This window comes from Carica papaya, chromosome 1, assembly GCF_054855325.1.
Source record: "Carica papaya isolate Zhongbai chromosome 1, ASM5485532v1, whole genome shotgun sequence".
Classification (NCBI taxonomy): domain Eukaryota; kingdom Viridiplantae; phylum Streptophyta; class Magnoliopsida; order Brassicales; family Caricaceae; genus Carica; species Carica papaya.
The window spans coordinates 17,948,373-17,972,050 of NC_142309.1; the positions used below are offsets into that span (position 1 = coordinate 17,948,373).

At 32.6% G+C, this 23,678-nt stretch overlaps 1 pseudogene; it reads left to right on the forward strand.

The window, feature by feature from the left end:
• Window positions 1-21,226: 21,226 nt before the first annotated feature.
• On the forward strand, window positions 21,227-21,661 carry LOC110816139 (agamous-like MADS-box protein AGL62 pseudogene; annotated as a pseudogene).
• Window positions 21,662-23,678: the final 2,017 nt, after the last annotated feature.

A 23,678-nucleotide genomic window follows, 5' to 3' on the forward strand; every position in this document is an offset into this window, starting at 1 on the left:
ATTCGTAACTTTCTAGGGATGGCAGGTTATTATCGCAGATTTGTGGAAGGATTTTCTAGCCTAGTTGCTCCTCTAACTCGGCTCATAAAGAAGAACGTCAAGTTTGAGTGGAATAAGGAATGTGAAAGAAGTTTTTTAGAACTAAAGAGACAGTTGACTACCACACATGTGTTAGCCTTGCCGAGCGGATAGGATGGATATATAATTTATAATGATGCCTTCTACCTACGGTTGGGTTGTGTTTTGATGCAGCATGGGAAGATCATAGCCTATGAGTCTATGCAGTTGAAGAGTTATGAGAAAAACTAATCCACCCATGACTTAGAACTGGCCGCGATTATCCACGCCATGAAGACTTGGCGCTATTACTTGTATGGGGAGACCTTTCATATCTATACTGATCATAAGAGCTTGAAACACATATTCACTCAAAATGATCTCAACATGTGTCAGAGAAGGTGGATAGAATCCTCAAGGACTATGATTGCGACATCTTATATCACCCGGGTAAGGGCAACGTGGTAGCCGACGCACTTAGTAGGAAAAATGCAGGTACATTAGCTCATTTGATGGTTTCAAAATGTAGGCAGATAAGGACCGCACAACAGGTACAACTTCAGGACATGAAGAGAGTCACATGTTTAGGCCATCTGACTATTCAACCTGAGTTATTTTTATCTATGCATTTATTTTTATTTTCAAGTTGAAATCAACCAACTATTCTAAGAGTTGTAATAGGAGAAAATATTTTAAGTAATTTACTTTTAACTCATTAACTCAAGACAAAAGTAACGTCTAAATATAAAAAAAAAAGATGTTAAAGTCACATAATCGTGCTTCGATAAGAACATGAATCATCTTTGGGAAAACCTTCAATTATGTCATATTTATGCGAGTTAATTTTTTACGTTGACAATTATGAGTCTCTATTTTTGAATAAATACCTGTGTTGGTTAATTAACTAATATATATATACATCAAATTTAAAACAATATAAATAACATTTTATTAAAATCATACAGGGAAGTACAATCTCTTACATAGGAAGAAATATACCAACTATTCAGTTAAATAATGGTTGGTACAAGTCACATCTTGAGTTAGTCTGAAATATAATAAATGAAATGAATTAACTATCTGGTAATTATGCATCAACGGACAAACTATTGAATTTCATGATCAAATTTTTATACATTGTAAGAGTTGTGATATATTTATTAGGTGACACTCTTGGTGACCTGTATGTTCATCCAATTTATTGATGCGATAAATAAATCATGATGATGAGTCAAAAGTGTTTAGTCATAATAAATCAATTATATTGGTTAAAGTCCTATAAATAATTTAATACTAAGCCTATATGGGTCACATGCACAAGCTCCAGCTAAGAAAATTCTACTACTTTAATGTGAGTAATTAATCTTAAAATAAATCAATAATGAAATTAAGTAATATTCATGGGAAATATTTTATTGAGAGTACTTATCTAAGTATGCAAATATATCTATATATTTGGGAATATATATCCCAAGTATGGATAATATCTTTATTAAATGTTAATTGTTTATTTAACTTATTCAAATATATGAGATATAATTTAAATAAAAATTCCCTAAAAAATGCATGGAAGATTTTATATTAGGACCAAACAGTATTAAATAAAAATTTTCAATCAAATGGATCAAAGAAATTGGATTTTGTTTAAGCAGGCTCAAGTTGAAGTGTTGTACAAGTAAAATAATTGTAAGTCACCTTTTGAAAGAGCTAAACATGAATTATATGAATTTTAAGTTTAATTGAATATCACACGCAATCGAATTAAAACTTTATTGTTATGAAGGTTAATCGAGTGTCACAATTAAATTTAATTATTTAAAATTTTGAATTTTAAATGTGATCCAATTGATAGTTATAATTTAATTTGCAACTTTGATCCTTCCTTAATGCTTATAAATAAAATTAAAATTATCCATAGTACTAATGATCAATTAATTTTATAAAGAATTCATCATAGTTTTTAAATTTTAATATATCTTATAATACATTTTTAAATTTTTTATTACTTTAACAGAAATTATCTAAGGATTTTTATCATTGCAATTTGATTCAGTGTGTCTCCTAACAAGAGACAAATAAATAAAATTAAAAGTAGCTCTCTTCCCTTCTCAATCCCAAATTAATATCGAGAATATATATACATATATATAACATAAAAAATATAAAATTTTCAAGAAGGTTCAATTTTCATGTATATCCATCTAGCTATGTATATATATATGTTAAAATAATGATGATTTTGAAAATTGTATAAAAGTACAGCTAAAATTTAACTTTAATTGTCCAGATTTTTCCTACCATATATTTCAATAAGGAGGAGATTCTCAAGCAACCCTAAACAAGTAAATTATTAAAACAAGAAAATATATACAGGATGTCTACCTAAAATTTATTAATTCACAACCTCGATTCAAATCTCCTATAAATATCACTCATTTTCTCCTCTTTCAATACAAACTATTTCTCTCCATTAATCTCTCTATTAATTTCTCTCTGCACATATTCAATACTTGTAACCATGGCGAGAAAGAGTAAGGGACGGCAAAAGGTTGAAATGGCGAAGATGAATAATGAAAGCAATCTCCAAGTCACTTTCTCCAAACGTCGAGTCGGACTTTTCAAGAAGGCGAGTGAATTGAGCACTCTATGTGGGGCTGAGATTGATACTATTGTCTTCTCACCCGGTCAGAAGGTCTTCTCTTTTGGCCATCCTTGTGTCAAAACTGTGTTGGAACGTTTTGTTAGTAGTAATCCACCACAAGCTGCATCTGGAACCATGAAACTCATTGAGGCTCATCGGAACACTAGTGTCCGTGAGCTAAACATGCAGCTCACTCAGGTTATTTTCATTAATTTCCTTTCTAATAAAACATTTTCGGTATAAATAATATATATTAATTTTACCACATGTACAGGTTCTTAACCAACTCAAAATCGAGAAGAAGTGAGGCGAAGAGCTTAACCATATGAAAAAGGCAAATGAGAATCAATGTTGGTGGATGGCTCGCAAGAACGATATGAGATTGACACAACTTCAACAACTGAAGGGCTCTCTCGATGAACTGAAGAAGAATGTGGCTAAGCATGCTGAGAAGATTTTGATTCGTACCCAAAATAATCATCATCCTCATCATCATCTTCCTCATCCTCATCCTCATCTTCCTCATCCTCATCCTCATCATCATCATCCTAACCATCCTTTTTTTCTGGGAAGTTCTTCCGGTGGAGCAGTCTTCCTTTTGAGACAAAGCCTGGTGGATTAAGTTTTAGCATTGTTCCATTCAACAATCCGAATATGATGCCTCCAAAGTATCATGGATTTGGCCAAGGATTCTTCTAAGCGAACTTTTTTTATTTATTTAAAATGAATTTATAATTTTTCCGGCACAGTAAATGCCTCAGTATTAGTCTTTATATTATGTTGGGTTTTAGGATTTTAGCTTCTAACGAGTAAGGGTTTGTTCTGGAAAATAAGAGGCATCTTATTTTATGTTATTTGTTTAAGAACTTTGTAATCGTTCAGTGATACTGCATCTAGTTCTTAATATAAGTTTTCTTCCTTAAAACCCTTTGCGCTTGATTATATATATATATGTATATATCTCAAACATTCTACTACACTTTTTTTTTTGTCATGCGTTGTGACACTATCAACTGCTACCTATATAACATATCGTAATATGTATTATTTTAATATATAAACAATTATTATCAAAATATTTACTCATTTATATTCACCATACAAAATGTAGAACACATATATACAAGAGTTTAGCCTATATTATATATATATATGTGTGTGTGTGTGTATATATACAGTGATCTATTATCTTTTATTTATTGTACACCATACCTCGAGAGATTGAGGAAAGTTTAGAGCTTGAGGTAAGCATACTAGAAATTTTCAATATCAAAAGCTTTCAGGTTAGAGATAGATATTAGATTACACAAGCATGAGTTTTTGTTATTCGGGTAAATTTATGGAATAATTAGCATGCACAAGAATTAAATTATGTAAAAATTATAGTCTACTATTTTCTTATGTAAAATTTAAACGTATGTATGATACTAAATGACTGTATGAATCCAAATAAAAATAGAACATATAGGTTGTAGAGAAGGTAAGTAGTAGATCTATATATAGATCAACTTTAAAAGTATAATATAGTTAATTTATTCTTATTTAACAAAAAATTTGTAAGAACGACATGATAGGGAAAATAAAAATAAATTGTGCATTAAAAAGATGATGCATGTACAGATATAAGTGCGCGTTTTATTGAAATGTATATACGTATTTAATCATAAATCTGGCTATTACACTCCTATATCGAATTTGGAGCTATGTTGGAATCATAAATCTACTCAGCATATTATTCTCTTTCTCAATTTTTTTTTATTTCTATTCCATTTGAATTTCTATTTTCTATATTTTTACACTGGATCTACAACTCGTGTATGTCTACAATTTATATCTTTTTCCCATGAAGACATCCTTCTCTGCTCTAAGTTCGGTGTAGGTATCAAATATTGATCATATTGTAGCTATTATGTGAAGACAGCTACTAAATTTTGTAATAAAAAATTTACTGGCAATGCTTCTGAAATGCAGGGGAGACTGCATATGGATTGGATAGATTGGTTATATTGTTAGCAGGAGCTAGTAAATAAGAGATGTCATAGCTTTCTTGAAGAAAACTATCGTACAGTGTGCTCTCACCCGAGCACCATCTGAAGTCGATCCACAGCAGCTAAAAGATCTTTCAATCTAAAACCAATAATCTCTTCTGTTTTTAGTCTGAACATATTTCTAAACCAGAGTTTCAAACATATATTTATACGGGAGACTTTGACTCTGCTTCCCGGTTCATATGATCCATTCAATTTTGATTAACGAGGGTCTTATTTTTGTATACTTATCTTACTATTTTTTAAAAAACTCGTAACAAAGAATGAAATTTTTTCGCTAAGGAAAACATATTTCTTACCAGATGCTTAATCAATGCATATAAGTGTGATATTCAGTCTTAAAATTTTATTTCAAAAGATTTATTGTTAAACATATTTTCAGACTAATTTTGTACACTGAAATTAAATATCTTTCAATTTTGAGAGCAAAATTAATCTTGAGAGCAATAAAGGAGGCCGATAAGGAAAAACATGCTAATAGATTTAAGATTAAATAGAAAAAAAAAAGAAAGAGAAATAGGAAGGGCTGCTGAATGATGCATTAACATGGCAATACTATTATGATATATTGTTTACATTTTGAAGCCTTATGAAACACAAACAGATATGCATGAAGAACATATTGCGTTCAAGGACAAAAACAGAACAAGAAGACTGGAATATAAAATATATATAGACACGTTTATATCAATGAGATTATGTCAAATTCAATAATAACGATAGAATTTAACTTTTCTCTTGCGTTATACCGAGTGCATGACATATTCATTATCAGATAAGATCATCTTTTTGACCATGATAAAATCGAGCCTTCTGAGTTACTTGAGAACAACTAAATGATATGTTAATACGAGAAATGCATAAAAGGCAAAAACTCTTGAACTATTTCACTTTAGTTAATTTATGCATGATGTAAGAGCATTAAGTTATATAAATCTTCATAAACTTTATATTTTGTGTTCGAAGATCGTGGCATTATGATCATTTCCATGCCATTAATAAATTTCTTCTTTGAGATTGAACCAAACTTGATGCAACAATTTATTCATGAATGCATCTAATAATAAAAACCAAACAAAAAAACTGAAATAAATAAATAAAAAACAAATAGATAGATCATATCGATGAGACTATCCAAGATCGCCGTGCTCATACGATCATTGACAAACGAAGAATAAGTTTTTCCCTTAAGATGTAAGCAAATCAAAATTCATAAATGAATGTTTTACAATGTACTAGTAAGAAAGGTAAAGAATTCTTGATAGTATCAGAAATTTAAGTTTTGGATTATGTCAAGATATTCCTTACCTTATATTTTAATGAAAAAAGGATTCTAGCCAGAAATGTAAATGCATAAAAGTTAAGTAAATCCACCTAACTCAACTTGAATAGCCTCAAGTGGTACCTCCAAACCTTATAAATACCTTGCGTAGTTTACAATCGTCAATTGCAATAATAGTATACTCACATCTTCTCATCATAATCTCCATTATCTTCTTCTCAATTTGCCAAGGTTATCTTTTGTTATTTTCAGTTTTAGCAATGGCAGATGAGGGGACATCAAGTAAAAGTAAAGGTCATCAAAAGATCGAGTTAATAAAGATGGAGAATGAAGCCAGTCTCCAAGTTACCTTCTCAAAACATCGAAGTAGCCTTTTCAAGAAGGCGAGTGAACTTTGCACTCTTTGTAGACCAGATGTTGGCCTTATTGTTTTCTTCCCTAGAAATAGGGCCTTCTGCTATGGCAATCCTAATATCGATATTGTGATTGATCATTTTCTTAGTATTGATGTTCGTCCAGCTAAGATACTGACAATGACAATGATACTCAACAAACAATCAGTAGGATCAATGAGGTGTTAGCAACTTATTTGTAATCTTTTTTTTATAATATCCATTTATGATAATCTAAAAATTATCATGAGTCACTAATACTTAAATCTATGATGTTACGTGATATATTTTGAATTTTTTGTTGGACTTTCAAATCTTTAGCCTAATTGCTTATCTAATACTGCAAATACATGAATATGTGTATATGATAACAGGCTCAAGACAAGGAGGAGGCAGCAAGGAAGCAAGGTAAAGAGCTCAAACAAAGAAGAAAAGGCTAGATGAAAGAGCTTTGGTATACGCATTCAATGGACAAATTCAGCTTGGAAGAGCTTGAAGTTTTGGATGCTGGTATGAAGGCCTTGTGGAATGATGTTGCCGAACTTGCAAAGAAGCTAAAGAAGGAACAAGGTAACTCGAGTTCAGCTGAGGGTTCTCCAAGGGATGACGGGATGTTTTACTTAGATCCAGCAATGAAGGCCTTGATTTCTCTCCCCATGCATAGTATGCCCAGCAACCCAACTCATGAATATACCCCAAGCAGTACTAATTCAACTCCTCCCCTGAGTAGCTTCTGTAACCTAGACTCTGGCAATGCAACCATAATGATGATGAATAACCCGTTGAATGATTCAAGCATGGCGTTAGATCCTGTTGATGACTTGAAGGCCATGCCTAGGGATCTCTTCAATAATTTAGTCATGATTGAGTCAGATGATCCAATTGCAGCACTTAATGCAAGAGATAATCCAGACATAATGTCTGATGCCTTCGGGAACCAAATTGCAACAATGGATATTAATCTGTCAAATGATCCAAATATTGGGCCTAATGAGTTTTTTAATCCGAGTACTATACCTCATGCACCAAATGATCCAATTAGCATAACATCCGATGCTCTAAATATGATACGTATTGTGCCAGATGATTCAAATCTAGACTCAGTATTTGATGGCTTCACTCTAGAGATGCTGTTTACGGATCCATTGGATGATGAGAACTTCATTGTGGACAATCCAAATGAGGCGGCTAACAGTGATAATTCGAAAACAATGCCGCCTCCTCTTGCAGGGAATATTCTAGGAAGCGGCCAAGGATTTTAATGACTAAGTTTGTTGATTATCTTGAAAAGAATCAAGGGCTAGTTTGAAGAGTTTCACTATCGTGTCTTTTGTTTTTGTTTGTCTTGTCTTTCAAATAATGCTTTGGGAATTTGGGATTTCAATTGGCTTGAGTTTTGTATTTGCTTACTTTCAGGTGGTGTTCTTGTGTGTGCGTGTGTGTGTTTTTTTTTTCTTTATAAATGTTGTCGTTGTTAGTCTTGGATCGAGTTAATAAGTATATGTGTGTTTCATGAGTGTTGTTTATTTTACATTCTTGTTAAGTACAATTCCGCAAATCTTTAAAAATATTTAATCTTCTATAATCACCCTATAAAGTACATTTATATGATAGTTCCATCTCTTTATATATATGTGTGTGTATGTATATGTATGTATGTATATGTATATACAGTAGTCAGTTATCTCGCATTTATTGTAAACTATATCTCGAGAGATTTAAAAAATTTTAGAATTTGGTATCAACACACGAGTATATGAAAATATTGAAGCTCTTTAAGTACGTAATAAATTTATTATTTTTAGAAAGTTAATTATTACATTATATATAAATATATGTACGTGTAAATCTGTGACTTTGAAGAAAAAAGGTAAAAGATTATTCCACATACTCATTTCGCTTCCCTATTCCATTATATGGAAATATATAAATCGTTGGTATATATTTAATTTGGTAGCATGCTTAAGAGTTTGTATAATTTTAACTTGTATTTAATTTAAATTACAATACAAATACCACATATCTAAATTGGAAAAGAGTTATGATTCTAAATCAAATTCAAATTATAGTTTTTAAAAATCTTTAATATGAGTTTGGATTTTGTGATTGTATTAAAAATTCTGGATTCACTGATATAATGTAAAATAATTCAATTGACGTTTAGTCTCAATATCCGAATGTTAAAATGAGAATGCTTTTGTTATTATTAAAAAATATGTAAATAATTTATTATGAAAAATTATATATGTCATTCTCATATATATTAGTTTCAATATAGATATTCAAAAGGACAATATAATATTCTCATCACAGTTAAATGTAATAAATTATATGATAGATATAATTTATAATGTATATATATATTTTTTTAAAATTATAATCTATCCAAAATGCAATAGATTGAAAGATCGATCATTCTCTTAAATATATTATTTTCAAATTTTAATATTCAAAATAATAAATAATGTGAAAGAGGTTATAAACTATTTAATTCGTCAGGATCTATTATATTTTCAAAAAGAATTATAATAGTTATTTACATATATAATATTCAACATACAAAACTTAGTAAATTAAAGATTGATCATTTTCTTAACTATGGCGAAATACTTTTAAATTTTATTATCTGAAAAGAAAATATAGTATACTCATCGCAATTAGTAATAATAAATTACATGTGTAATAACATGTTAAAATTTATAAGCATTTTGCTATTTATATACTAAGCACATAATAAAATTTGAATGACGCGAGAGATTTCATTTAAGTCAATGTTCATTAAAAAAGATAATTCAATCAATTATTTTTAGTCAAATAAAAAGAATATCTTAGAAGCTCTATGTCAGATTATTTAGGAAAGATTCTAAAAACTTCAAGTGCATTTATTTAGACTAGTCTAAATTAGTTAAATTATATTCTCTCCATTATTACAAAATCCTAAAGGAGTAAGTAATTTAGACACAGTTAATTTAAATGCAGGAATACTTAAAAATTGTAATTGTCAAATTGAGTAGTCTATAAATATACTTCATTCTACTTCATCCTTATTCAATCATTCAAATCATAAATTAATCTTTTTATTCGTGCTAAATTTATCCATGGAGCCTCCTTGGAAGTTAAAGGGCCGCCAAATGATTGAGATGGTGAAGATCAAGAAGGCGACGAATCTCCAAGTTACCTTTGCCAAACGACCGGCTAGCATTTTCAAGAAGGCGAGTGAAATTAGCACACTTTGTGGCGCTGAATTTGCAGTGATTATTTTTTCACCTGCCAAGAAAGTGTTCTTTTTTGTCAGTCCTTCTATGGAAAAGTTGATCAATCGATTCAGTGGCCTAATAGAACAACCTCCTTCAGCTAACAGATGTATGATGGATGCTCATCGAAATGCTTATCTCCAAGGGCTCAACTCACAGCTAAATAAGGTATAATCACTACCATATCTATACTATTTGATTTTTATAACTAATCCTTGAATTTTTTTTGGACATGATTATATATAATTAAAGCTTAATGCCCAACTGGATGCTAAAAAGAAGTGAAGTGTGGAGCTTAAGAAGGTGATGAAGGAGAATGCAAGTAAAGCCTGGTGGATGGGTTCCATAGATGACATGAACCTTTCACAGCTTCAGCAATTTCAAGCTGCTCTTGAGGAATTATACGAGAATGTTATAAAAGTTGCCAAAGAAAAAGATGCTGAAGAGGACAATATTAATCCTAATTCTGATGATCAGCTTTTTCTTGGAAGCTCTTCCAATAGAACTGGACTTCCATTTGAATCTATCCCCTTAAATGCTATCGTTGGTCCCAAAAACATGGTTAATCCGAACATGAATAGGGTTAATTCCAACATGGTTAATCCAAACGTGATTAGCCCCAGCATGATTAATCCTAACATGTTAATCCTGCAGCTTATATGAAGATGCTTCGTGACATGCTCAACAACAATAATCCAAACATTCCCTTGTCCAATTCCATGATTCCCAATAATCCAAACATGGTCTCTAATGTCATGCCTATCAACAGTAACCCTACAAACATGATGCTATCGGCGGCAAATCTGATGATCAACAATTATCAAAACATGGTTCCAGTCGATCATATGATGATGAACAATGACCAGAACATGATGGTGGGGGGATCGGATGCGATTAACGATTAAAACTTTATGTATACCAATGGTCTTAACAATGTGAACATGATGCCAGCTACAGGATATAATATGACTCAGAATAATGGTGGAAACGGGTAGGAGTTTTTCAAAATTTGAAGTTTATGGGAATGTGTTTTGATTAGTAAGGTCACAGAGTGCTCATACAGCTTGACTTTCATATTTAAGCTATATTATCAATGGAATGTAAAGTGATATATTTTATAAATAAAGGATCTATTAGCTTTCATCTTAACTCTAATTTTATAGTACTATATGCTATGCATGCATTATAAATCTTATATAGACGTGCATTGTTTAATACATATTAGAGCCTAGATTTCACCCCAAAAGAGAGAGAGAGAGAGAGAGAGTGTAACACCCAAGTAATTTAATTTTTATCTTACTATTTTTATTTTTATTTATTTGAATTTTTTAGATTTTTAATTAATTTAATTTGATTTAATTTAATTTAATTTAATGAAAATAAAAATAATAATAATGATAAAATTGGGTAAAAATATTATTTGAATTTAATTGAAATTGATTTTGGGAAAAAGGGGTGAAAATTTAGATTATGGGTGTGTTTTTGAAAAGAAAATAAGAAATCGGGGGTCAAAACACAATTTAAAAAAGTTGTGCCACGTCAGCAGCCACGTCAGCGGCCCGGTCAGCAGCCCCGGCCAACCAGGACACGCCACGTGGCAAGAAAATGCTGACCAGGGGACGGGTCACGTGGGCGATCCGCGTGCGTGCGATCAGACGGCCCAGTTCCATTCCCGCGCGCACGGATGGCCCAGATTCAATCAGGCACGGACGACCCAGATTGCATCGCGATGGACGGTCCAGATTTAATCCCAATTAAATTATGATCGAACGGTCTAGATTTAATCTTGATGGACGGTTGAGATTAAAAGGCAAAGGGTATAAATAACCCCACCCACACCTGACCACAAAACCCTAGGCGCAGTGCCTCGCCGGAGGAGCCGGCCACCGCCACCCGACGCCGCACCGGGGAAGTTTTCGACCGCCAAGCGAGGTAAATTTTGTCCTCCTGGCTCCTTTTTCGATGCTGAGTCCACCTATGGCCAAATCGGAGCCAAAACATCGGCCAAACGGCCAGAAAATCTAGCTGAAGTCCAGCGGCGCCACCGCGCCCCCCCTCTATTTTTGCCTCCGATGAGGCCCTTCCCGGCCTCCGTTCGATGCAAATTTTATACCACTGTGATCATTGTTCTTTTCTCTACAGGTTGATATGAGCCAAACATCAAAACACGACTCACGCTGGAGGAGCCACCGCACCCAAGAGCACCGCTGCTGGTAAGTTTCTGTTTTTTGTGATTTTTTGGCCCACCAAGGGCCCTAGGGTTGTTTTATCACAGGGACCGATGCAAGTGTGGCCGAATTCGGCCGAAAACGGCCAACCCGAGGCGAATCACTGCTGCTTGCGTTGGTGCCGTCGCCGGAGCACGGCGGAGCCGCTGTGCCAGAATTTCAATATTGGCCGAAAGGGGCCCTAGGTCTGATTTGAGATTTTTTGGGACACGTGCAGGTACCGGTAGTGCGTTTCAGTTTTTCAGAAAAAATTCAGAGAAATTAGGGACAGCCTGTAGGCACACTGTAGAGTCAAATTTAGACCCCAAAACAAGTAAAGACCCCTCACCCTATTTCCTATCACGGTATTAAAGCTAAATAAATAATTAAACTGTACCTTGTGACTTTATAGATGTATAATTGAGTAAGGTTGCCAATGGAGCCCGAGTCTAATACAGTGTTGGTCTGTTGTTGTTTGATCTAATTTTCAGTATTAAATGCAGTATGATGTTTGATGTAATTATGTTATGATCTCGTATGCATGAATCATGGTTTCTTTCATTATGGTTTGTATTATGGTGAACCTGGTACTGTATTGTCTTGTTTGGTGTCGATGAGTGGTTTACATATTTGTGTATGGTTGGATGAGTGAGACCAAGGAAAATGGCAAAAAGGTTATGTGAATTGATGAGTGGAAAATGTGGACAGCCTGACTAGATATCCTAGGAGATGGTGGACAGACCGAGTCCGTAGGGAACCCTACCGGAAACGTGGTCTCTCATACCGGACGGGGTATGGAGACCTTATGTGTTTTGGCGCCCATACCGGACGGGGTATGGGGACGGCCCGTTTCACCCTCATACCGAACGGGGTATTGAGGTTCATGGTTTTGGCACCCATACCGGACGGGGTATGGGGACGGCCCATTTCACCCTCATACAGGACGGGGTATTGAGGTTCATGGTTTTGGCGCCCATACTGGACGGAGTATGGGGACGGCCCTGGAATCAGGTTGTAAATGTTAATGGTTCATGTGTAGCGGGGTCCCCCTATGGATCCCCATGGATACTAGCAGGCTGGTAAAAGAGGAAATCTGTTTTCTGATGATTGAAATGTAAAGGTATGATATGTGTTATGTTATAAAGTGTGTATGATTTCATGATATTATAAGGTTATTGTTTTCATATGTTGTTTTCATAGATCTCACCGAGGTAAGTGGACAGTAAAAATTTTTATGTTAATAAACTAGTTCGTTATAAATTATGCTCCATTGGTCATTTTTGTTTTCTACCAACCTTTACTTCCGTGGCGGTGAGATAGTGTGATGTCTTTACGGGACTGGTGTAGCTCATCCCTTATTTAACCATTTCAGATCAGAAAGACGTTACATATCCAATATGTTCCCGAGCCCCTTATTTAACATATTGTATTTACATATCCAATATGTTCTATTAGATGTCATATGGGGTGGCAGGATGTCATATGGGGTGGCAGGTTCTTGAAAAATCATCCATGAAATATTAATTATTTACTGATCTACTGTTAAAACAGATGTATGGTGCATAATGGCTGTAATAATCCAATGGAAAATAGAATATATATGTAATAGCCCCGGAAATTCATAATGAAATGTATATTAAAAATATCAAATGCGGAAGCGAAGTCAAAATTTGAATAACATCCCTTACACTAAAACCAAAAATGTGCTCACAAAATATAAAAGATCAAACTACCTAAAGGAGAAACTTGAAAGTAAAAGCTACGAATATGACTATGGAGTCTTTAGGCGTCCCCTTCGTCGTCCTCATGCGGAACCGGCTCGGGAACGATGTCTTCTTGATCTGAAATGATTAAATAAGGAATGAAATACACTAGCCCAGTAAAGACATCACGATATCTCACCGTCACGGAGGTAAAGGTGGGTAGAAAACACCAAAAAGACCAATGGAGCATAATTTACAACAAATCCTTTTATTAATAATAAAACCTTTACCATTCACTTACCTCGGTGAAATCCATAAAACAATATACGAAAGCAATAACATCATCATCATCATGAAACCATATATATAAACTGTATAACATAATACCTATCAAGCTTTTCGTAATTCAATCGTTACACAACATATTTTCCTCATTTACCAGCCCACTAGTATCCATGGGGATCCATAGGGGTCCCGCTACCCGTTAACCCTTAACACTTGAAATCATATTCCAGGGCCGTCCCCATACCCCGTCCGGTATGGGCGCCAAACCATAGACCTCATTACCCCGTCCAGTATGAGGGTGAAACGGGCCGTCCCCATACCCCGTCCGGTATGGGCGCCAAAACACGTAAGATCTCCATACCCTGTCCGGTATGGGAGACCACAATCCCGGTAGGGTTCCCTACGGACCCGGTCCGTCCACCATCTCCCAGGATATCTAGTCAGGATGACCACATTATACAATTCCCATTTACATAATCTTTCATTCTCCTTTTTCCTCAGTCAACATTATCAATCATATACAAACAAGCAAAACGATAATTTATGCCAAATAGACAACATACAGCATCAATATCCCGGTCATTCAATCCATAATCAATAAAACAGTAAAATATGCACACGAAACTATAAAATGAAAACATCAAACCTCATGTTGCATTTAAAACTGTAAAACAGGCCAAATAACAGTTAACCGACAAACACACTAGACTCAGGCTCCATTAGCGACCTTAAGCAATTTCACACATTCGTTGATTCATGAAATACCGTTTTATCATTTATTGAACTTTAAAACCGTGATAGGAAATAGGGTGAGGGGTCCTTACTCGTTTCGGGATCTGAACACGGTTTCACAGTGCGCTTGCAGGCTGTCCCTAATTTTCCCTGAATTTTTCCCAGGGAACTGAAACGCACTACAGGTACCTGCACGTGTTCCAAAAAAATCCCAAATTAGGCCTAGGGCCCCTTTCGGCCAATATCGCAACTCTGGCACGGCGGCTCCGCCGTGCTCCGGCAACGGCGCCACCGCTTGCGGCGGTGGTTCGCCTCGGGTTGGCTATTTTCGGCCGTTTCCGGCCGAATTCGGCCACACTCGCATTGGTTCCTGTGATAAAACAACCCTACGGCCCTCGGGGGGCCGAAAATTTATAGAAAACCGAAGCTTACCGGCAGCGGTGCTCTCGGGTGCGGCGGCTCTCCGGTGAAGTTCGTGTTTTGGTGATTCGGCTCTGATCAACCTGTAAAGAAAAGAATGGTGATCACGGTGGTATAAAAATTGCATTAAACGGAGGCCGGGAAGGGCCTCATCGGAGGCAAAAACCGAGGAGGGGCGCAGCGGCGCCACTGGCTTTTGGCCGTGTTTTTCAGCCGTTTGGCCGGGATTTTGGCTCCGATTTGGCCACTGGGGAAATCAGCATGGAAAAACGAGTCGGGGGTATGAAATTTACCTCGATCGACAGTCAAAAATCCCTCCGGTGCGGCGGCGGGTGGCGGCGGCCGGCTTCTGGTTTGTCTTCTCCGGCGAGGGCAGGCGGTTAGGGTTTGGGGTCTGGTGTGGGGGTCTTATTTATACCCTTTTTCCTTTTGATCTCAGCCGTCCATTTTGATTTAATCTGGGCCGTCCGTTTTTGATTAAATCTGGGCCGTCCGTGCGCGCGATTGATCTGGGCCGTCCGATCGCGCGCACGCGGATCACCAACGTGGCCCGTCCCCGGTCGACGTGGTTTTGCCACGTGGCAGGTCCTGGTTGGCCAGGACTGCTGACATGGCATGCGCGTTTTTTTTTTTTTTTTTTTCCTTCTTCATAAATTTCCACGGGCGCTACAATATAGCTTGTGGAGAAGATATATAGTGGATATATATAGATCAACTTCGAAAGTAAAACACAATTAACTTATTCTTATTTAACAAAAAATTTTAAGAAAGACATGGCAATGAAAGTAAAAATAAATAGTAAATTAAAAATGCATTATGCAAATACGGATTCAAGTGCACGTTATATTAAAATATCTATGTGTACTTAATAAATTTACTATGCAACGTGTTATAGTTTATATTAAAAATATGATATTTCAATATATTATAAATAATTGAGTGTTGTTAAAATAATATCTCAGATTGAAAAAATTAATTGAAAAATTACAACCATGTTCTATATTTACAAAAATTTTATAAAACATATTGTGCTTTTTCATTAGCATAACTACTACTTATGATGGAAATTGGGAGGAACCCCAATCTCTTTGGGGTCTGAGTTTTTTTCCAAAAAAAAAAGCTCTCGAAGACAGATTCCTTCAAGAAAATATTAATTCCAATTGAGAATATTCGATTAAAAACATGACTATCTAAATCCTTCCATTTTGTTGCAAATTTATTGGGAAGAATGACGAGATTAATGAAAAAGCAAACATAAAATTTAGTTAGATAATCCTAAAATTCTAACTAAAATATCTCTCATAGAAACACTTTTAAGTCCCTATGGATTCAAATAGAGTATAAATAATTTTGAATCAATGTAGAGAAAATTAATAGAGAAGATGAGCAATCATCAAAAGCGTCAAGAAAGATAACATACTATGAAAGACAACTCACCATAGTGAAGAATTGAGCCAAATCAGAATAGTTTTATATGGAAGCTTCATTAAAACCTTTTATGGCTAAGGTTGAAAAGAGGACAATGGTTATTAAAATAATTAGTAGGTTGGTAATTGTATAATATTCAGTACTTTGGGATTTTCTTATAATTTTAATTTATTTTTATATATAACATGTTAAACTTCATGGCGGTTTCGCAATATTCGCAATAATTTTATTACCAAGTTTGTAATTTTTTGTTGACTAACTTATTATTAATGTCTGGAGAAACATGAAAAATATTTTCATTATCTTCCCAAATTTGATATATATATATATATATATATATATTAGGAAATAGGTTGGTAATTATATAATACTGTGTATTGGGATGTGTTATTCAAATTTTATTTATCTGTGCATAGATGTTGACACTATTTTCATTATCTTGTCAAATTTGATAAGCAAGAAAATGTGGCTACTAATAACTATTTCTAAGAAAATTCATCTCATTTCGTTCTACAAGCAATGATGATTTGGAAATGGTAAATTCGTATAACTTAAAGGTAATATTATATCAATCTTCAAGATTTTTTTACTATATATTTCAATGAGGTGATTGTAAAGCATTCCAAACAAATAAGTTTTTAAAGTCGATATATTTACAAAGAAAATTTGTCTAAATCAAATTATATATTGAACAATATAAAATAAAAATGCCTAAATCAAGTTGTGTTGGATAGTGAAAAGTGATAATGTCCAACTTGATGATTCCAAACGAGTAAGTTATTAAAGTTAATAAATTTGTATAGAACATTCATCTAAATTAAATTATGTATTGGATAGTGCAAAATGATAATATCAAACTTAGTGACTCCAAATGAGTAAGTAATTAAAGTTAAAAAAAATTAAAAAAAAATTCACCTGACTCAAGCAATATGTTGGATAGTGCAAAATGATAAAGTCAATCTGGTAACACCAAATGAGTAAGTAATTAAATCTATGAAATTTTTATAAAAAATCTACCTAACTCAAACTATAGGTTGAATAGTGTAAAATGATAATGCACCACCTGATGATTCCAAATGAGTATGTAATTAAAGTTAAAAATTTTATACAGAAAATTCACCTAAATCAAGTTATATATTAGATAGTGCAAAATAATAATGTCTAACTTAATGACTCTAAATGAGTAAGTAATTAAATTAAAAAATTTATATAGAAAATCCATCTAAATCAGATTATATGTTTGATGGTGAAAGATGAAGATCCCCAACCTAGTAACTCCAAATGAGAAAGTAATTAAAGCTAAGAAATTTATATAGAAAATCTCTCTCAATTAAGTTATATATTGAATAGTGCAAAATAATAATGTCCATCCTAATAATTCTCAATAAATAAGTAATTAAAGTTAAGAAATTTATAAATCAGTCTATATATTAGATGGTGCAAAATGATAATATGCAATCTGCTCTAAATAAATAAGTAATTAAAGCTAAGAAATTTATATAGAAAATTGATCTAAATCAAGTTATATATTCGATAGTGCAAAATGATAATGTCTAATCTGTTGACTCCAAATGAATAAGTAATTAAAGCTAATAAATTTATAAATAAAATTATTTGTTGGATAGTACAAAATAAAATTTTCCAATTTGATGAATCCCAATGAGTAAGTAATTAAAGATTAAAAAATTTTATATAGAAAATCCATTTAAATAATGTTTGATGTTGCATTGTGGAAAATAATAATGTCAGTCTGATAACTCTTATAAATACTACCCATTTTTTATCACTTCCTAGTAAATTATAAGCCAACTTTTTTATCTCCTTCTCACATCATCTTTTTCTTTCACTTTTAGATGGATAGGAAGAGCAAGGGTCGTCAAAAGATTGAGATGATAAAGATGAGTAACGAAATCAACCTCCAAATAACTTTCTCAAAACGAAGAGCTAGTTTTTCTAAGAAAGCTAGTGAATGGTCCACTCTTCGTGGCATCAACATTGCAATTATTATTTTTCCCCCCAGTAAAAAGGCTTTTTCTTTTAGTCATCCTTGTGTTGAAAAAGTGATTGAAGATTTCATTTGTGGTAATCCTCCACGAGATACTTCAAGAGCCATGACACTCATTGAGGTTCACCGCAACTCAAGGATACATGAGCTCAATATGATCCTCACACAAGTTTGAGTAGACCATATTTAGATTTTAAAACTTATTATACTTATTTGATCTTCCTTTTGTTCGATTAAAACTTATACTGAATTGTACTTATTATTTGAAACATATGAAAATAGGTCATGAATCAACTGGAAATCGAGAAAAATCGCAATGCAGAGCTTAAGGAAATACAAAAAATATGTGAGAGTAAGTGTTGGTGGATGGGTCCAAAACAGGAAATGCGTTTCTCACAACTTGAGCATTTAAAGACATCTCTTGAGGAATTGAAGAAGAAAGTTACTAAAGAAGCTAAGATGATTATAATTCATAACAAATTAAACATGATGCCTCATGTATTAAACGATCCAAACACGATACCTAATGTGTTCAACAATAATCCCAATATATATATTCAAGGAAATGGATAAATAAGATTCTACTAGGTTCATTTCTTGACTAAGTCTCGGAAGGATGAAATTAAAAAGAGTTGTAAACACAATACTTGCAGTTTGTTTTATTTTATTTATGTTAGATATAATATATATATTCAAGGAAATGGATAAATAACATTCTACTAGGTTCATTTCTTGACTAAGTCTCGGAAGGATGAAATTAAAAAGAGTTGTAAACACAATACTTGCAGTTTATTTTATTTTATTTATGTTAGATATCTGGTGCCTTAGCATTTGGGTTTTCGTCATGTTCCTTTTCATTGTAGGGTTGTGGTACTTTTAAAGAGTGCAATAATAACATAATTTTTTTATCTATGCATTTATTTTTATTTTCAAGTTGAAATCAACCTGCTATTCTAAGAGTTGTAATAGGAGAAAATATTTTAAGTAATTTATTTTTAACTCATTAACTCAAGACAAAGGTAACATCTAAATGTAAGAAAATAAGATATTAAAGTCACATAATTGTGCTTTGATAAGAACATGATCATCTTTGGGAATACCTTCAATTATGTCATATTTATGCGAGTTAGTTTTTACATTGACAATTATGAGTCTATTTTTGAATAAATACTTGTGTTGGTTAATTAACTAATATACACACATTAATTTTAAAATAATATAAATAACATTTAATTAAAAACATACAAGGAAGTACAATCTCTTGTACAAGAAGAAATATACCAACTATTCAATTAAATAATGGTTGGTATAAGTCATATCTTGAGTTAATCTGAAATACAATAAATGAAATGAATTAACTATATGGTAATTATGCATCCATGGACAAACTACTAAATTTCATGATCAAATTTTTATACATTGTAAGAGTTGTGATATATTTATTAGATGACACTCTTGGTGACATGTATGTTCATCCAATTTATTGATGCAATAAATAAATCATGATGATGAATGAAAAGTGTTTAGTCATAATAAATCAATTATATTGGTTAAAGTCCTATAAATAATTTAATACTAAGCCTATATGGGTCACATGCATAAGCTCCAGCTAAGAAAATTCTATCAACACATAAATGCTAGCTAAGAAAATTCTACTAGTTTGATGTGGGTAATTAATCTTAAAATAAATCAATAATGAAATTAGGTAATATTCAGGGAAAATATTCTATTGACAGTGCTTATCTAAGTATGTAAACATATCTATATATTTGGGAATATATATCCCAAGTAGGGATAATATCTTCATTAAATGTTAAGTATATAAACAAGGAAGATTTTATATTAGGACCAAACAATATTAAATAGAAATTTTCAATCAAATGGATCAAAGAAATTGCATTTTGTTTAAGCAGGCTCAAGTTGAAGTGTTATACAAATAAAATAATTGTAAGTCACCTTTTGAAAGTACTCAACATGAATTATATGAATTTCAAGTTTAATTGAATATCACATGCAATTGAATTAAAACTTTATTGTTATGAAGGTTAATCGATTGTCATAATTAAATTTAATTATTTAAAACTTTGAATTTTAAATGTGATCCAATTGATAGTTATAATTTGCAACTTAGATCCTTCCTTAATGCTTATAAATAAATTAAAATTATCCATTGTACTAATGATCAATTAATTTTATAAAGAATTCATCATAGTTTTTAAATTTTAATATATCCTATAATACATTTTTATATTTTTTATTACTTTAACATAAATAATCTAAGGATTTTTATCATTGCAATTTGATTCATTGTGTCTCCTAACAAGAGACAAATAAATAAAATTAAAAGTAGCTCTCTTACCTTCTCAATCCCAAATTAATATCGAGAATATATATACATATATATAACATAAAAAATGTAAAATTTTCAAGAAGGTTCAATTTTCATATATATCAATCTAGTTATGTATCTATAAATGTTAAAACAATGATGATTTTGCAAATTGTATAAAAGTACAGCTAAAATTTAACCTTAATTGTCCAGATTTTTCCTACCATATATTTCAATAAAGAGGAGATTCTCAAGTAACTCTAAAGATGTAACTTATTAATACAGGAAAATATGTACAGGATGTCTACCTAAAATTTATTAATTCACAACCTTGATTTAAATCTCCTATAAATATCACTCATTTCCCCCTCTTTCAATACAATTATTTCTCTCCATTAGTCTCTCTTTTAATTTCTCTCTGCACATATTCAATACTTGTAACCATGGCGAGAAAGAGTAAGGGACGACAAAAGGTTGAGATGGTGAAGATGAATAATGAAACCAATCTCCAAGTCACTTTCTCCAAACACCGAGCCGGACTTTTCAAGAAGGCGAGTGAATTGAGCACTCTATGTGGGGTTGAGATTGCTATTATCGTCTTCTCACCCGGTCGAAAGATCTTTTCTTTTGGTCATCCTTGTGTCGAGACTGTGTTGGAACGTGTTGTTAGTGGTAATCCACCACAAGCTACTTCTGGAACCATGAAACTCATTGAGGCTCATTGGAACGCTAGTGTCTGTAAGCTCAACACTCCGGTTATTTTAATTTCTTTCCTTTCTAATAAAACGTTTTCAATATAAATAATATATATTAATTCTACTACATGTACAGGTTCTGAACCAACTCGAAATCGAGAAGAAGCAAGGCGAGGAGCTTAATCATATGAAAAAGACAAATGAGAATCAATGTTGGTGGATGGCTCCCAAAGAAGATATGAGCTTAACACACTTCAACAATTGAAGGCCTCTCTCGATGAGCTGAAGAAGAATGTGGATAAGCATGCTGAGAAGATTCACCCGAGCACCATCAGAAGTCGATCCACAGAAGCTAAAAGATCTTTCAATCCAAAACCAATAATCTCTCCTGTTTTCAGTCTGAACATATTTCTAAACTAGAGTTTCCAATAGATATTTATATGGGAGAATTTGACTCTACTTCCCAGTTCATGTGACCCATTCAATTTTGATTAATGATGATCTTATTTTTGTATACTTCACTTACTACTTTTTAAAAAACTTATAACAAAGAATGACATTTTTCTCCTAAAGAAAACATATTTCTTACCAGATGCTTAGTCAAAGCATATAAGCGTGATAATCAGTTTTAAAATTTTATTTAAAAATATTTACTATTAAGATATTTTTAGACTAATTTTGTACACTAAAACTAAATTGTTTTCAACTTTGAGAGCAAAATTAATCTTGAGAGCAACAAAGGATGCTGATAAAGAAAAACATGCTAATAGATTTAAAATTAAATAAAAGAAAAAAAGTGAAAGAGAAATAGGAAGGGGTTGCTGAATGATGCATTAACATGGCAATACTATTATGATATATTGTTTACATTTTGAAGCCTTATGAAACACAAACAGATATGCATGAAGAACAGATTGTGTTCAAGGACAAAAATAGAACAAGAAGACTGGAATATAAAAAATATATAGACACATTTTTTATATCAATGAGATTATGTCAAATTCAATAATGATGATAAAATTTAACTTCTCTCTTGCGTTATACCGAGTGCATGACATATTCATTATCAGATAAAATCATCTTTCTGACCATGATAAAATTGAACCTTCTGAGTTACTTGAGAACAACTAAATGATATGTTAATAGGGGAAATGCATAGAAGGCAAAAACTCTTGAACTATTTCACTTTAGTTAATTTGTGCATGATGTAAGAGCATTAGGTTATATATAATCTTCATAAACTTTCCATTTTATGTTCCAAGATCATGGCTATTATGATCATTTCCATGCCAATAATAAATTTCTTCTTTGAGATTGAACCAAACTTGATGCATTAATTTATTCATAAATACATCTAATAATAGAAACCGAACAAAAAAACTGAAAAAAAAAATAGATCATATCGATGAGTCTATCAAATTTATTCAGGGTAAAAAATTTTTTAACTTTCCCTTAGCGTTATACAAAATGAACGACATATTAGTCGTTGGATAAGATCACCTCACTGACCATGATAAAGCTTAACTTGTTGATTTACTTAAAAATAATTATATGAATTGTTGTAAGTGAAATGCGTAAAAAAGAATTAACTATTAAACACTAGTTTGTTTTAGTCAATATTAGAGAATTAGGTTTTATACGCTTACATATACTTTTCATTTTTGTATTTGTCATGATCATTAATGCACCAAGGATGAATTTCTTCCTCAGGTTAAATCAAGTAGAAGTAGTAATTTGTTCACAAATGCATCCAATGATAGAAGCTAAATAAGAAGACTGGAACATGAAAAATATATAAACATATAAATTATATCGATGGAATTAATTAAAATTCACTAATGATTAAAAAATTGAACTTATCTCTAGCATTATACTAAATGAATGACATATTAATAGTTGAATAAGATCATATTGACGACAATGATAAGAACAAAATTTTTTATTTAGTAGAAAATAATTAAATGAACTATGAATAAGAAAAATACATTAAAGGGAATTTAGGTTCAATATGCTTGTGGAATGATGTTGCTTAATTGCAAAGAAGCTAAAGAAGGAACAAGGTAACTCGAGTTCGCTGAGGGTTATCCAAGGGATGACGGAATGTTTTACTCACATCCAGCAATGAAGGCCTTGACGACTCTCCCCATGCCTAGTATGCCCAGTAACCCAACTCATGAATATGCCTCCAGCAATATTAATT